This window comes from Melozone crissalis, unplaced genomic scaffold (assembly GCF_028551555.1).
Source record: "Melozone crissalis strain CALT ecotype California unplaced genomic scaffold, PUWL_Pcris_2 ptg000014l_1, whole genome shotgun sequence".
Lineage (NCBI taxonomy): Eukaryota > Metazoa > Chordata > Aves > Passeriformes > Passerellidae > Melozone > Melozone crissalis.
Window position 1 is genome coordinate 16,657,019 of NW_026535792.1, and position 12,650 is coordinate 16,669,668.

Below are 12,650 nucleotides of genomic sequence, written 5' to 3' on the forward strand. Positions count from 1 at the left end.
GTCCCCTCCCTCACCTCCAGCCAGTCCTGCTGCCTTTGAATTGGTGCCCTACCCTTTCCCAAAAAATTCACGGCACATCTCAGCCAAGAGGAGGATTTATTGATCGTCTTATCTGTGTCTAATCCCAGCCGGAGCGCTGCGATAAACGAAGCCGGCTAAATAAAATGCTTTCCTGCAAGGTCTCTGTGTCGAGAGCAGCTGGCTGCTGGTGGGGTGCAAAGTGGGGAGCAGCCCCCAGCGTCCCCAGACCCACCTGTGCAGGGAAGAGCAGCCCATGATGGCAAAGGCCTTGAAAGAAGGAGTAATGTGCTGTGAACGCCCATCCAAAACTGAGAACAGAGGTGGGGCACAAACCAAACCCCAACTACTCCATCTAATCGATGGTAAGCAGTTTAAATGCTCTTTCACTGCAGTTCAGGGAGCCCTAATTCCAGGCGTGACCTGAATCTCTTTAAAAAGAGAAGGGAGGGGAAGCTGGCAGGCAAGGAGTGGGGAAAGCCAGAAATGCCAGGGATGCTAATTTGTCCCTGTTTCCTCTCTGCAGAACAGCATCTGGGAGAAAAAGCACCTGCTAAAGAGAAGGGATCCCCGCGGAGCAGAGATCCGGAGGCGCGTGCTCGCAGCAATCCCTGTTACCCAGCCTGGACTGGGAACGCTTGACGCAAGAGCAGGATGACGGATGCTTCTGTCTTTGTGAGAGCAACCTGGGGTGCCAATAAGCACTGACAAAGCAGCCCACCCCAGCACAAGGAGGGAGCAGGGGAGCTCAGCCCAAATGCGATGTGGCTGTATCCAGGTCAGCTGGTGAGCCTGCTGGGAAGCACGGGCTATAAAAAGCACAGGCAAGATGCTGGGATCATCCCAGAGCAGCGAGGAAGAAGTGAGGATGGCCCTGCCCTCCAAGGCAGCAGTGCCAGGGTGGCAATGGGCTGCAGAGGATGGCACCAGCCACACAGGACCATGGGCAAGCACCCTTCTCCCTGGGATTTCCAGAGCAATGGTCCGTGAGACAGCATTGACTAAGAGTTACTGCTGGCTCTCCAGAGGGAGATGGGGTGTGGAGGAAGGGGGACTGAGGAGGCCAACAAGGCAGGGCTGGCAGGTGGGGAGATGCAGTTTGGCATCCCCAGCCCTGACCGAGGAGGTGGAGGTGGAATTGCCATCCCCTGCATCCTTCTGTGCCTGGTACGCAGTGGTTGTGCTCCTTCAGCAGGGAGATGCCATGGGGAGCACAGCCTGGGACCCCATTCTGTATGGAAGCACCGCCTGGGACCCCACTCTGTATGGAAGCACCAGCCTGGGTGCACTGGAATGGGGACAAATCCACTGACCAGACAAGCCTGTCATCTCAGCCTGTTCCTGGACAAGGCATATGCATGTGGCCAAGAGCTTTCCTCTAGCTCAGCATGGCCCCAAATCTCCTACACACAGTGGACAGAAGCAGGGCTGGCTACACTGGGCTTTCAGCTCAAGCTGTTCCCACCCTGCTGCTCTCCTGCCACCCAGTGTCATGGCATTCCCACTGCTCTCCCAAGGAGAATCACAAATCTGCCTGCAATCTCTCCTTGGAGGCCTGAGCTTTGCCAGACCCTCTGGCAAGCACCACAGACCAAAGGGTAAATGGGTGATGAGGGGGAAAGGCTGTGATGCCTGTTCCCCACTCCCCACCCCGTGTCCCCCTGCAACAGGACCTGGATGGGCAGCAGTCACTGCAGCCCTGCCCCCCAGCCCCAATTTCAGTAGAGCCTGGCAGGGCACACAGGGAGCTGTCAGGCCCTATCATGACTCACACAATCATTTCTGCCTTCAAGCCAGGAAAAAAAAAAGACATAATAAAAAAAAATAAAAATCAAACAAACGTTTGAAAAACTGGAGATAAACAGAGGAAAGAGGAGATGGAAGCAGCTAATGAGGTCCCTGGCCCCGACAAGAGGTGCAAGGAGAGCACAGATGCTCCTTGGCCGGCAGCGATCCCACCCGTCGGGCATAAGGAGCACTCCAGGGACAGCCCTGCCTGGCACAGCCCTGGCAGCGCCAGCAGGGACCCCTGGGCAGCTCCAGGGAGCCATCCCCAGGCTGGCAGAGCAGCCAGCCCTGGGGCAGGACCCCCGGCAGCCCTGGGGCGGTGTCTGCACAGCCACACACAGCACAGGATCTGCACAGCCACACACAGCACAGGATCTGCAGAGCCACACACAGCACAGGGGTGGCACAGGATCTGCACAGACACGCACAGCACAGGGAGGGCACAGGGATGGCACAGGATCTGCACAGTCACACACAGCACAGGATCTGCAGAGCCACACACAGCACAGGGGTGGCACAGGATCTGCACAGCCACACACAGCACAGGATCTGCACAGCCACACACAGCACAGGATCTGCACAGACACACACAGCACAGGGAGGGCACAGGGATGGCACAGGATCTGCACAGACACACACAGCACAGGGGTGGAACAGGATCTGCACAGACACACACAGCACAGGGATGGCACAGGATCTGCACAGTCACACACAGCACAGGGATGGCACAGGATCTGCACAGTCACACACAGCACAGGGATGGCACAGGATCTGCACAGCCACACACAGCACAGGGATGGCACAGGATCTGCACAGACACACACAGCACAGGGATGGCAGGATACCCTGGCCCAATGGAAACCTCACCGAGCTGCAGTGAGCAGACTGGGGGCACTCCCAGATTTATTTTTCTCCCCCTGCTCTATGAAACACCCATAAATGCTCAGTCAGGAGGAAGCCAGAACCCCAAGCCCGTTCCCATGCAGACCCCCAGCTTCCCTGTGACTTAGCCAACCCCTGCCCTAGGGACTGAAAAAGGAGAAAAGCCAAAAAATCTTGATTCTTATAGCTAAAACCAAATGTGTCACCTCAGTAACAAATTGGCCTGCCTGCCTGGCAGAAATTGCTCTGTTAAAATATATATCCATATTATTCTTTTTGAGCTGCCTTTCCCAAATCTGTTCAAGAATGGGGAGGTTTTCAAGTCCCCATGGACAGCAAGTCTTTCTGCTCCCTTCCCAGCACCCAGCAAGGTAATTATCTGCCAGGAGCCCTGGGCTGTGCCACGGCTGGTTACACTGCTAATTAGCAGAAACAAGCCAGTCCCCTGGGGCACACCAGGTCCATCCCCATCCCTCTCTGCCTTCTTCCTCCTCCTCACCCTGGAGGGCACAGAACAGCATCTTGTGTTTAGCACCGGGAGGGCCTTGTACTCCTCCCCTGGGTGCCAGAGGTGCAAATGTACTGCCCACCTGAGGGACAAGGGGCAGAAGGACCCAGGAACACCTATTGCCAAGAAGATGCTCTTGCCATGAGGCTACCAGGCATGTGAGGACACCATGGAGAGCACTACTTCTGCTGGTACCAAGAGATTTACAAAGTGCATAACTTAGAATCTGTTTTAGCCTCTTCTGGAGGGATACCTAGGAAGTGGAGGCTTCCCAAGAAGTCTTCTCTTCCCAAAATGAAAGGGAAAAAGCTCTGATTTTGGAGGCATTTAAATCTCCCCCCAGGACTTCTCTAGTATTCACTCCTCACTAGTTTTCATGTCTCCTCACCAGGCAAAAGCCACATTTCAATAAGCCACTGGCTTTGCCAGGAGAAGGGCAGAGCTGCACACTGCCAGAGTGAGCGCTGGGAGGCAGGAGTGGCACAGGAGGCAGAAGTGGCATGGGAGGGCACGGGAGGCAGGAGTGGCACAGGAGGCAGGAGCTGCACGGGAGGCAGAAGAGGCACAGGAGGCAGGAGAGGATGGGAGGCAGGAGTGGCATGGGAGGCAGCAATGGCACGGCACGGGAAGCAGAAGTGGCACGGGAGGCAGGAATGGCACAGCACGGGAGGCAGGAGTGGTATGGGAGGCAGGAGTGGTACAGGAGGCAGGAGTGGCAGGGGAGGGCACGGGAGGCAGAAATGGCACAGGAGGCAGGAGCAGCACAGGAGGCAAGAGTGGCACGGGAGGGCACGGGAGGCAGGAGTGGCACGGGAGGGCACGGGAGGCAGGAGTGGCACGGGAGGCAGGAGTGGCACGGGAGGGCACGGGAGGCAGGAGTGGCACGGGAGCAGCACGGGAGGCAGGAGTGGCACAAGAGGCAGGAGTGGCACGGGAGGGCACGGGAGGCAGGAGCAGTACGGGAGGCAGGAGTGGCACGGGAAGCAGCCACGGGCAGCACTGGGAAGATGCCCCCTCATGCACGTGATGCGTCGGGAGGAGCATCCCCCAGTGCCTGGCCCAGCGAGATGGGAGGGAGCAGTCAGAGCCCAGCCACCCTGGCAGGATGGCTCCAGGCTGCCAGGATGCCACACCATCATCCTCCTCGCCAGCAGCACCAATGGGAGCTCGATGGAACGTGCAGACAGGCGTGTTCCCCACCCTTGGATCACGGAGCGCACACCGGATCGCTGATCTGAGGAACGCGGACGGCACCTCGGGCTCTCCAGATTTACACCCATCCCTTCCCAATGCTTCAGGACGTCCGAGGCCCCACCACCAGGAGCAGGGACCTTGGATCCCAAGGGAGCAGCAACAGCAACAACTGGGGCTGTTCTCAGCATGTAAGCTGAGAACCAGCACTGAAAGCTCCCAACCTTCACAGCTGAAGCTACTTATCCAAAGCTATACCAGGACTCAGAAAGGAACTCCTGATCATCACTCCAGGGGATCCAAGACTCTGCTGGACCATACACACAGGTTGTTCCCCATCCCTCAGAGTTCCCTGCTTGGACTGGATATCCCACCCTGTCCCAGGGAGCCCGGGGTAGGGCTGAAATAGCCCTTAGCTAGCCACTGCAAGCCCAGAGCTTGTGTGTTCCCAACGTCAATCCCTGCCCACTGCCTGCTTGCTTCATCTTCCCCAGGAGATGCAGAAGGGGATGAGGCTGGTCCTGCATACCAGGGCTTCCCCACAGAAAGAAATCAGTGGGGCATCTCCTGCTGTTAATGGGCAGGATCCCAGGCAGTCCCTTAAAACACCAAAAGTGGATTGAGCACAGGACTCATTCCCATCACCATAAGGAAGACAGGACCACCCCTCCCCACTAATCCCCCTTTTACTGCAAGACTCTGGGGCCCCCAAATGTGTGGGGCTCCTCAAAAGCTGCACCACCCCAGCTGGACAGGAGGAACAGGCACTCACCTGGGCGCCGTTCCTGGGTAATTCAAGCTCCTCTTCCCATTCCCCCCACTCAACCAAGAGCGAGACCAGCTTGCAAGCCAGCGCCCGCTGCTCCACGCTCACCTGTGCTCTGCCCCTCCGGAGAGCGGCTTGGAGCTGCTCAGCCTTTGCAACAAACTCCCTTCCGCAGCAAGACATCAGCCTTTGGGTGCTGCCTGCCCCTTCCACGCGCTGGCTGCTCTGCCTGCCTTGGGGATTTTTTTTCCTTTTTTCCCTTCCACCCCGTAGCGTTTTGAACGTGCAGATGCCCCAGCTTCTTAAAATTCAGCCTGGGGGCGTGGGAAGTGTTTTGGAACATGCCCAAGCTGTCTGCTCCGTGCGTGCACGCTGCTAAAAACGATCCACCTACTGCCCCCATCTCCTGCACCGCTTGTCAGCGTCGCCATGCCTTTCCAAAGATAAGCAAGTTTACACACGCAGCCGGGGAGCAAAGCCCCGGGAGCAATCCCATGGGGCAGGGGGGAAATTCTCTGCTCAGGCACCAGGCAAACCTTCCGTGTAGCAGTGGACAAGGAGCAGGTGTCCTTGCACACGCTAGGGGGGTGAAATGAGATCTTTAAGGTCTCTTCCAACACAAAGCACTCCATGATTCTATGATGGACAGCCCTGGGAATGATGCCCTTGAGCCAGCACTACCTCCATCCCCCTGCATCACAGCGAGGATGGAGCATCACTGCTGGCACAGGGAGAACAATGACAAAAACCAATTTACTTGCTGTTGAAGGATGCAGTGGCAGGGGAACACAGCCACCCTCATTACCATGGGGGCAGTGTCATGGGCTGCACTATGAGAACATTCAGGACACCCAGCTCAGCAGCCCCGCCTGACAGCTGAGCATGTGTGTGCCAGCACGGTCCAAGGGAGCGTAACGCATCTCCTCCCCAGCAATCCTCAAGGGCTCCACCAACAAATAATCGAGCTACAGAGATTTGACAAATTAACCTGTAAAACATTGCTGGCAAAGCCCAGCTTGTCTGAGACACCAGCAGGCAGCTCTCAGTGGGGCACCCAACCAGGGTAACGGAGCAAGGCCAGCACACACCAACTCAGAGCCTGGCTCCAGCCACCAGCATGTTTTAAAAAAAGGGTGTATAAACCACTGAGGCTGGGATTTGGTCAGGAGAGATGGGCTGAGCCCTCCTGCCACATGCACAGTGTACAGTGAAGGCTCTAGGTCCCCAAGAGAAAAGGACAGCAGGGACAGCTCCAGCCCAACAGCCTGGCTCTAGATTCCGACACAAGCTGCCCAAAATCAGTGACAAGGTTGCTTTTTCTTTTGCTTTTAAATCCCTCTGGCAATCTGGCCTTCAAGTGCTCATCAATCCATTCAGGGCCGTCTCCCCCCCACCACATCACTGCTCTGCAAATTTGAGTGAAATTGATATTTTCCTATCAGAAACATGAATTTTCAAACACACAGAACATTGGATTTGAAAGCTGACTTTTGTTGGGAAGGTGCCTGTCTCTTTGTTCACAAAAGGGCTCATTTTTCCTGGAAAAGGGCCCAGATTTTGAGTGAAAGATCAATAACATGCAGAAAACGGGTCCTTTTATTTAATTTTGCCATGATACTAGAAAGAAAAGAAAGAATCCAATGCTGAGACTGAATGATTTAAAAATATTTTGCATTTGTTTACCCCAGTGCCACGCTGGAGCATCTATTCAGAGGAGCTCAGTGGGAAGGATGCAGCCTTTGGGGCTCCCCTAGAGCATCCCTTTATCACCTGCTGGTACCCCACTGGGACAGCATCCCTGGAACTGCTCCAGTCCATTTTTGGGGGTATTATTAGAGATTTAATTGCTGCTTCCTCTGCCCTGCCTTGTCCAAGGAGCTCTCTCACCACAATGTTCAAGAGTGACCTTCTGTCTACACTCATTATGAGCAAGGGTGAATCAAACTTAAAATTGCAATTACAGCCAGGGTGGGGGGAATAAAGGAAAAAAAAAACCTACACCACGAAGACACAGCATTCAAGATGCCATGCAACAGTCATGACATGCTGCATCCTCCCCATCCATATGGGGGAAAACTAACACTTTGGCAAATTTATGAGGATGTGTGAAAGTGATTATATATTCCTGAAAATATCTCAAGTGGAACGGCCTACCTGGCATATTTTGTTAGTCATGAAACACGCTCCTTCCACCGACTGTAGTTTGTGGCTTTCCATCTGCTTAAATACTTTAAATACTGAAACTTTCTTCTTTTTTTTTTCCCCTGAGCTGAAATAGCACGCCAGCAGCAGAGTGCTGACTCAGGGGCACGGGACGAGGACATGCTCACCACCAAAGGGATGCAGAAGATGCCATGCCACAAGGGCAGGAGAGCAGAGGATTCACCACGTGGGTGGTGAGTCCTGCTGCCCCTGGCCAAGAAATGCAAGAGGTCAGCTTGTGTTAATTAATTAACTGAATTAATTGAATTAGTGTCCAGCAAGGGAGCACCAAGGAAGAATATTATTTTGGGTCAAGTGCGGACATGAAAGGGAAAAGGTTAAAGGAAAGAAATGGCACTGGTTGGCCATTTTAATTTCATTTGGCCAAGAAAAAATGGGCAGCAGTTGTAAAGGTTACAGGTCATTGCTGCCAAGCCCAAATTTTAGCAAGATGGGGTTTATGGGCACTTGCTCCAGGGCAGTCAGCACCCTGATCCCCCCAGTTCCTGCTTTCATAGGCAGTGATGCCCCTTTTGTCCTGGCAGAGCTGGGGAAAAGGCTCCAAGGCATCAAGGGGATCCCAGGCTGCTTCTTTCCTGCCCTCTCCTGCCCTGTAGTTAAGAGTTTCTATTTTACAGCTCTGGCTGGAGTTTCTATGGCCATAGTGTCTGGAAGTGGGGTGGGCCTGCACAGGGATGCAGCCAGAGCTCAGTACTGGTGCAGAGAAAACCCAGCCAAGACTCCCAGTACCAAAGGGGATGGCCAAGGGCAGCCACAGCAGCAGAGGAACATCCCCTAAAACCCCATTCCCATCAGGGAGGTGCCCTTAGATGTGCTTGAGGGTAGTGAGGCCCTGGCACAGGGTGCCCAGAGCAGCTGTGGCTGCCCTTGCATCCCTGGAAGTGTCCAAGGCCAGGCTGGACAGGGCTTGGAGCATCCTGGGACAGTGAAAGGTGTCCCTGCCCATGACAGGGGTGGCACTGGATGAGCTTTGAGCTTCCTTCCAACCCAAACTGATTTTACGATTCTACTATTGTGTACCCTGGAAAAACTTGGAATATCAACACTGTGATTTATCCACAAAGGGATCATTTTGAGTCATTGAAGCATTTATCTACTTGTTGCATGAAGCAGTGGCAATTGTGCCCCTCAAAGCAACAGTGAACAGCACTCAGGGTGTAACTACAGTGCAACTTCTCTTTGCCTGATTACAGAGAATGATCCAAGAACAGGAGCACCTCGGCCCAATCACCTCCCCCCGGGCGTGCAGGCTGTGCAAGAGAAACCCAGGCACAGACACGCATCAGCTGCAGCAGGGACCAGGGGAATATGATGAGCATTTTCCCAAATGGCAGTGCAAAGCTGAATATTAGGTGATTTGTGGCAGATTTCCTCCAAGAGAAAATCTCTCCTACCATGGTGGTAAGGTTTTCACAGCTCATTTGGCTTTTCATTTGCTGAACGGCTTTGAGCTGTTCTCCCTTGCAGGACAAGGCCTCATCATTTGTGTTTTCTAACAGGGTTTTTTTTTTTTTGCCTAGGAGAAAACCATCTTTCCTCCTGCTCTCTGTGAGCCTAATTCTGCATCTCCAGCTGATATTCAAGGGTTTTGGAGTTACTCTCACTTTTCAGGGGGATAAATAATCTTGGAGGGCAGGGGTTTTTTTTCAAGGTTCAATACCCAGAGAAGGAGTTTCTCCTTCCAAATGCAGATAGTCCCTGAGAGAAATAATCCCATGGGAAATAATCCAGTACAAAGAGGGTTTATTGTATCTTTTCACAGTGTCTTTCTCACTAACAATTGATGAGTTCATAGGTACCAATATCCATTAGAGGGTTTATTTTATTTCTTGTTAGAAAATAAAAAAGGCAGAGCCTAAGAAGAGTAAAACCAGCCACAGAGACTGAAGACTGACAGGAGCTGCCTGGCAGACAGTGAGTGAAAATGCTCTGACAAGATGAAATGTTTTTTCTTTCATTGAAATCACTCCCTTTCCAAATGACTAATACACAGCTATCGCACCATGGATATTTCCAGAGTGATGAGATGTTTTTAAAATATCTCACTGTGCCTCAAAATATCTCACTCTGGCTCAATAGATCATCCAAAACACCACCCACGGAAATCATAAATAAATAGATACTATAGTGCTGTAAAAGAGCAGACTGGCCAGGGCCAGAGCAGCATCCTTCATGGGGAGTTCAATGAGGCCACTGAACCCCTCCCCTCGGCACGTGGCTCCTGCAGCCAGGCTTTGTGGAGGTGGAGACACCGAGCCCTTGCAAAGGGAGCTGGGCACCTCCTACTCTCCCAGCACCTCCACAAAGCTGTCCTGTACAGCTCCTTGATGACACAGATATCTCCTTCAATGAGCAAACTGGATATAAGAGCTACAGCGGACTCCGTGGTCCACTCAACCGCCCACACTCAACAGCACAGCGGCCACCAAGAAGGCAGGTGACATTCTCTGGCACATGGGCCACCCCTGGAAATCCATGTGCCCTCTTGGTGACCCCCACTGCCTACACAACAGCTTCCAACCTCAAGCTGCAGCAACCAGAAACACTCCCTCCTACTCCCTGCGCCAAAACACATCACTCCCGTCGGGAAAGGGACACCCACACCCTGGGCACAGCTGGCACTGGGTGACGCGCTGCAGGGGGTGACTGCCAGCCCAGCAGCATCCACACCCCCTCACCCTGCATGGCAGGGACCAGCCCAGCACAGCACCCACTGCAGAGCCAGGAAATCCCCTTCTCCTGACAAAGGGATTGGACCAAGCCAGGAAGCTCCTGCTCTCCTGACAAAGACTCCAAGGGATTGCAGGGACTGAAGGGTTGCAAAGCTGCCCCCAGGCAGCTGATTTTTTACACATTTGGATGCACTTGCTCCAGGCTTGGAGAGGGAAAAAAGCAGCAAAATGGCAAGAAGAAATCAAGGAGCAGGGCTGACTTGCCTTGCATGTGCTCCAACCAGTCTGTGGGTAGAGAGGGCTCATGCCAGATCCCCATGCCACTGTCCTCCCCGAAGGGAAGAGATCAGAGTCCATCCCAGGCTGGGATCCCAGTACAAGGACAACTCTGCTTGGTAGTTTAAGCAAAACTCCCAGAGAGTTGGAGTGCAGACTTATTTTTGAAAGCTCCCTGGATCCTGATGCACACAGGTTAGATCCAGCCCAAGGAGAGCTGTGACTCTCAAAACCTCAGCCCAGCCCCAGTTCACTCTGCAGAAGCTGAGTGTCCTTCTCTTCCCTAGGCATCACTCAGGCATCACTCTGTTTTGCTGATTGAAAGCAAAGAGAGCACATCATTCTGAGGAACTGAAAATGGGCTCTTTTGCTTTTCTCAGCAAGATAAGAAAATGGTTCAGATCACCCAGCCTGTGCTACTCCCGAGTTGTTTCCTCATTAGTGGCATATACTGAAGTACATTTTGAAACTTTGGGTGATGAAGCAGCTTTTCAGAACAGGAGCTAGAATGTATCCTTTGGAAACCACAGACAGTCTGATACTTGTAGTCTTCTTTCAAAAGGGCTGAAGGTACTTGTCCAGCACAGCAGGAACTGGTAGATTCCCTGGGTTCAAGGAAGAAAAACACCTTGCCACAGAAATTGTACATGGGAGCATGGGAACCCAGCAGCAATGCAACATTCACAGAGCTCTGCCAGCTTCTGTGCTTCCTGTCAACCTCTGCTTGGTTTTTCCCTAAATTTTCCCTTCTTCCCACTGGGAACAGGCAGCACTGAGAGGCTGCAGAGAGATGACAGAGATGCTGCAAAGGCAGGAGGGAGAAAGACAAGGCCCTGCATTTCCAATGAAGATAGCTCCAACATCTGTCCTCAGCCACAAATGTATTCACCCGCACAGACACACTCATCAGATGAGGCTCTAAAATATTTACTGCCCAAATATCAATCCTCATAAAGCCAGGCAGCCATTTGGGCTTGGGGAGGGGGAAGGAGACGGGGTGGGTTGTCAATAATGTCATAACCACGGGCAATTTTATGTATCTCTGGAAATGGCCAAGGAACACGCAGCTTGACAGATGTGCAAACGGGTAATGCAGGCTCCCTAGTTATGAGCATGAGGATGTCAAGAGGAATAGATGAGCAGTAATTCAAAGTATATTGGGCTTAGAGAAGTACATGGGCACCGTAATGAATGCGGGATGGGCACTGCGGTGGAGGGAGGGCTGAAGGAGGATGAGGAGGGAGCAGGGTGCTGGCCAAAGAATGCAGCCCCTGTAGTGATCAAGAGTGACTGAAGGGACAGGGGACCAGGCTGGGCATTTGGTGGCCTGAGTCACACTGCCATAGGGTGATACTGCACCAAGGGAGGTGTCAGCCTGTCTGCTGCTGGATCAACCTCCAGGCTCCTTCTTCCTCCTTCACAGCCGCATCTCTACACAAACCTCTTCCACCATTGTGCCACCTTTCCTTCCCGTTGCTCTGAAACTCAAACTTTTTGCCAAATACCTATATTTGTCACCAAGAGTCAAAAAAACCCTCACCAAGGAACCAAATTATGTTTCAAGTTTCATCTCAGCAGAACTACAGCTTTTTTTGCCTTCATCTCCAAACCAGAAAACAAACCCGACACCGCAGCAAGGGCTGCCGCCGCCCCCGGCTCCCGCCTGCGAGGCACAGGCTCTGCTCACACTTCTGACTGTGCCTCGGCCGGCATTTCCCCATCCCACCGCGGCGGGTTTTAAAAAGCAGCATCACACAGACGCGCACCGCGCCCCCGGCCGCACGCTCCCGCCCCGGAGCTGAATCGCAGCCGCACGACGCCACGGAGCCTGGCCGGCTTCCAGCCTGGGGGGCTGCAAAGAACGGAAAACCAGTTTAATAGGGATGGGATGCTGGGACACTCCTGCTCAGGTGTTTGGGGCAGCACAGTGCAAAGAGGACCGTTACCGGTCCCAGCTGGCCTCACTTGGCCAGCCCAGAACAGCGCACATGGACATCTCAGCTCCACTCGTTTTTCCCTAAGATTCGCCTCCTTCAGCACTTCTGGCAGTGAAATTCCCCCTCTCCCACGTCCTCCAATGCTCTTTGAAGGGACACAGTCATTGGCTGTGGTGGTGGAGCCACGCACACCCTTCCTCTCTCTCAGCTCCTGCGCAGAAGTTCATCATTTTTCCACACCCTGGTGCTTTTGGAGCTGGGGGGAATTACTCATGAAGGCAAGCAGGCACCCCACACACCAGCAATCACCATAAAGGTGGTTTTTCCTGTGGAAAAATCCATGAATCACTGTAAAAGTCAGTCAGGCTCAAATCAAGCCACACTACTCA

At 53.4% G+C, this 12,650-nt stretch overlaps 1 protein-coding gene across 2 annotated transcripts in view; it reads right to left on the reverse strand.

The window, feature by feature from the left end:
- Nucleotides 1-12,650, reverse strand: part of LINGO1 (leucine rich repeat and Ig domain containing 1) — a 155,767-nt gene that overhangs the window by 123,225 nt on the left and 19,892 nt on the right. Inside the window, exon 1 of one of the 2 annotated variants that reach the window (XM_054272458.1) lies at nucleotides 5,262-5,386. The exons of the other annotated variant lie outside the window; for it this stretch is intronic. The gene's annotated coding sequence lies outside the window, so the exon portion shown is untranslated. Of the gene's footprint in view, nucleotides 1-5,261; nucleotides 5,387-12,650 lie in introns of those variants that run through there. 2 annotated transcript variants of the gene reach the window in all.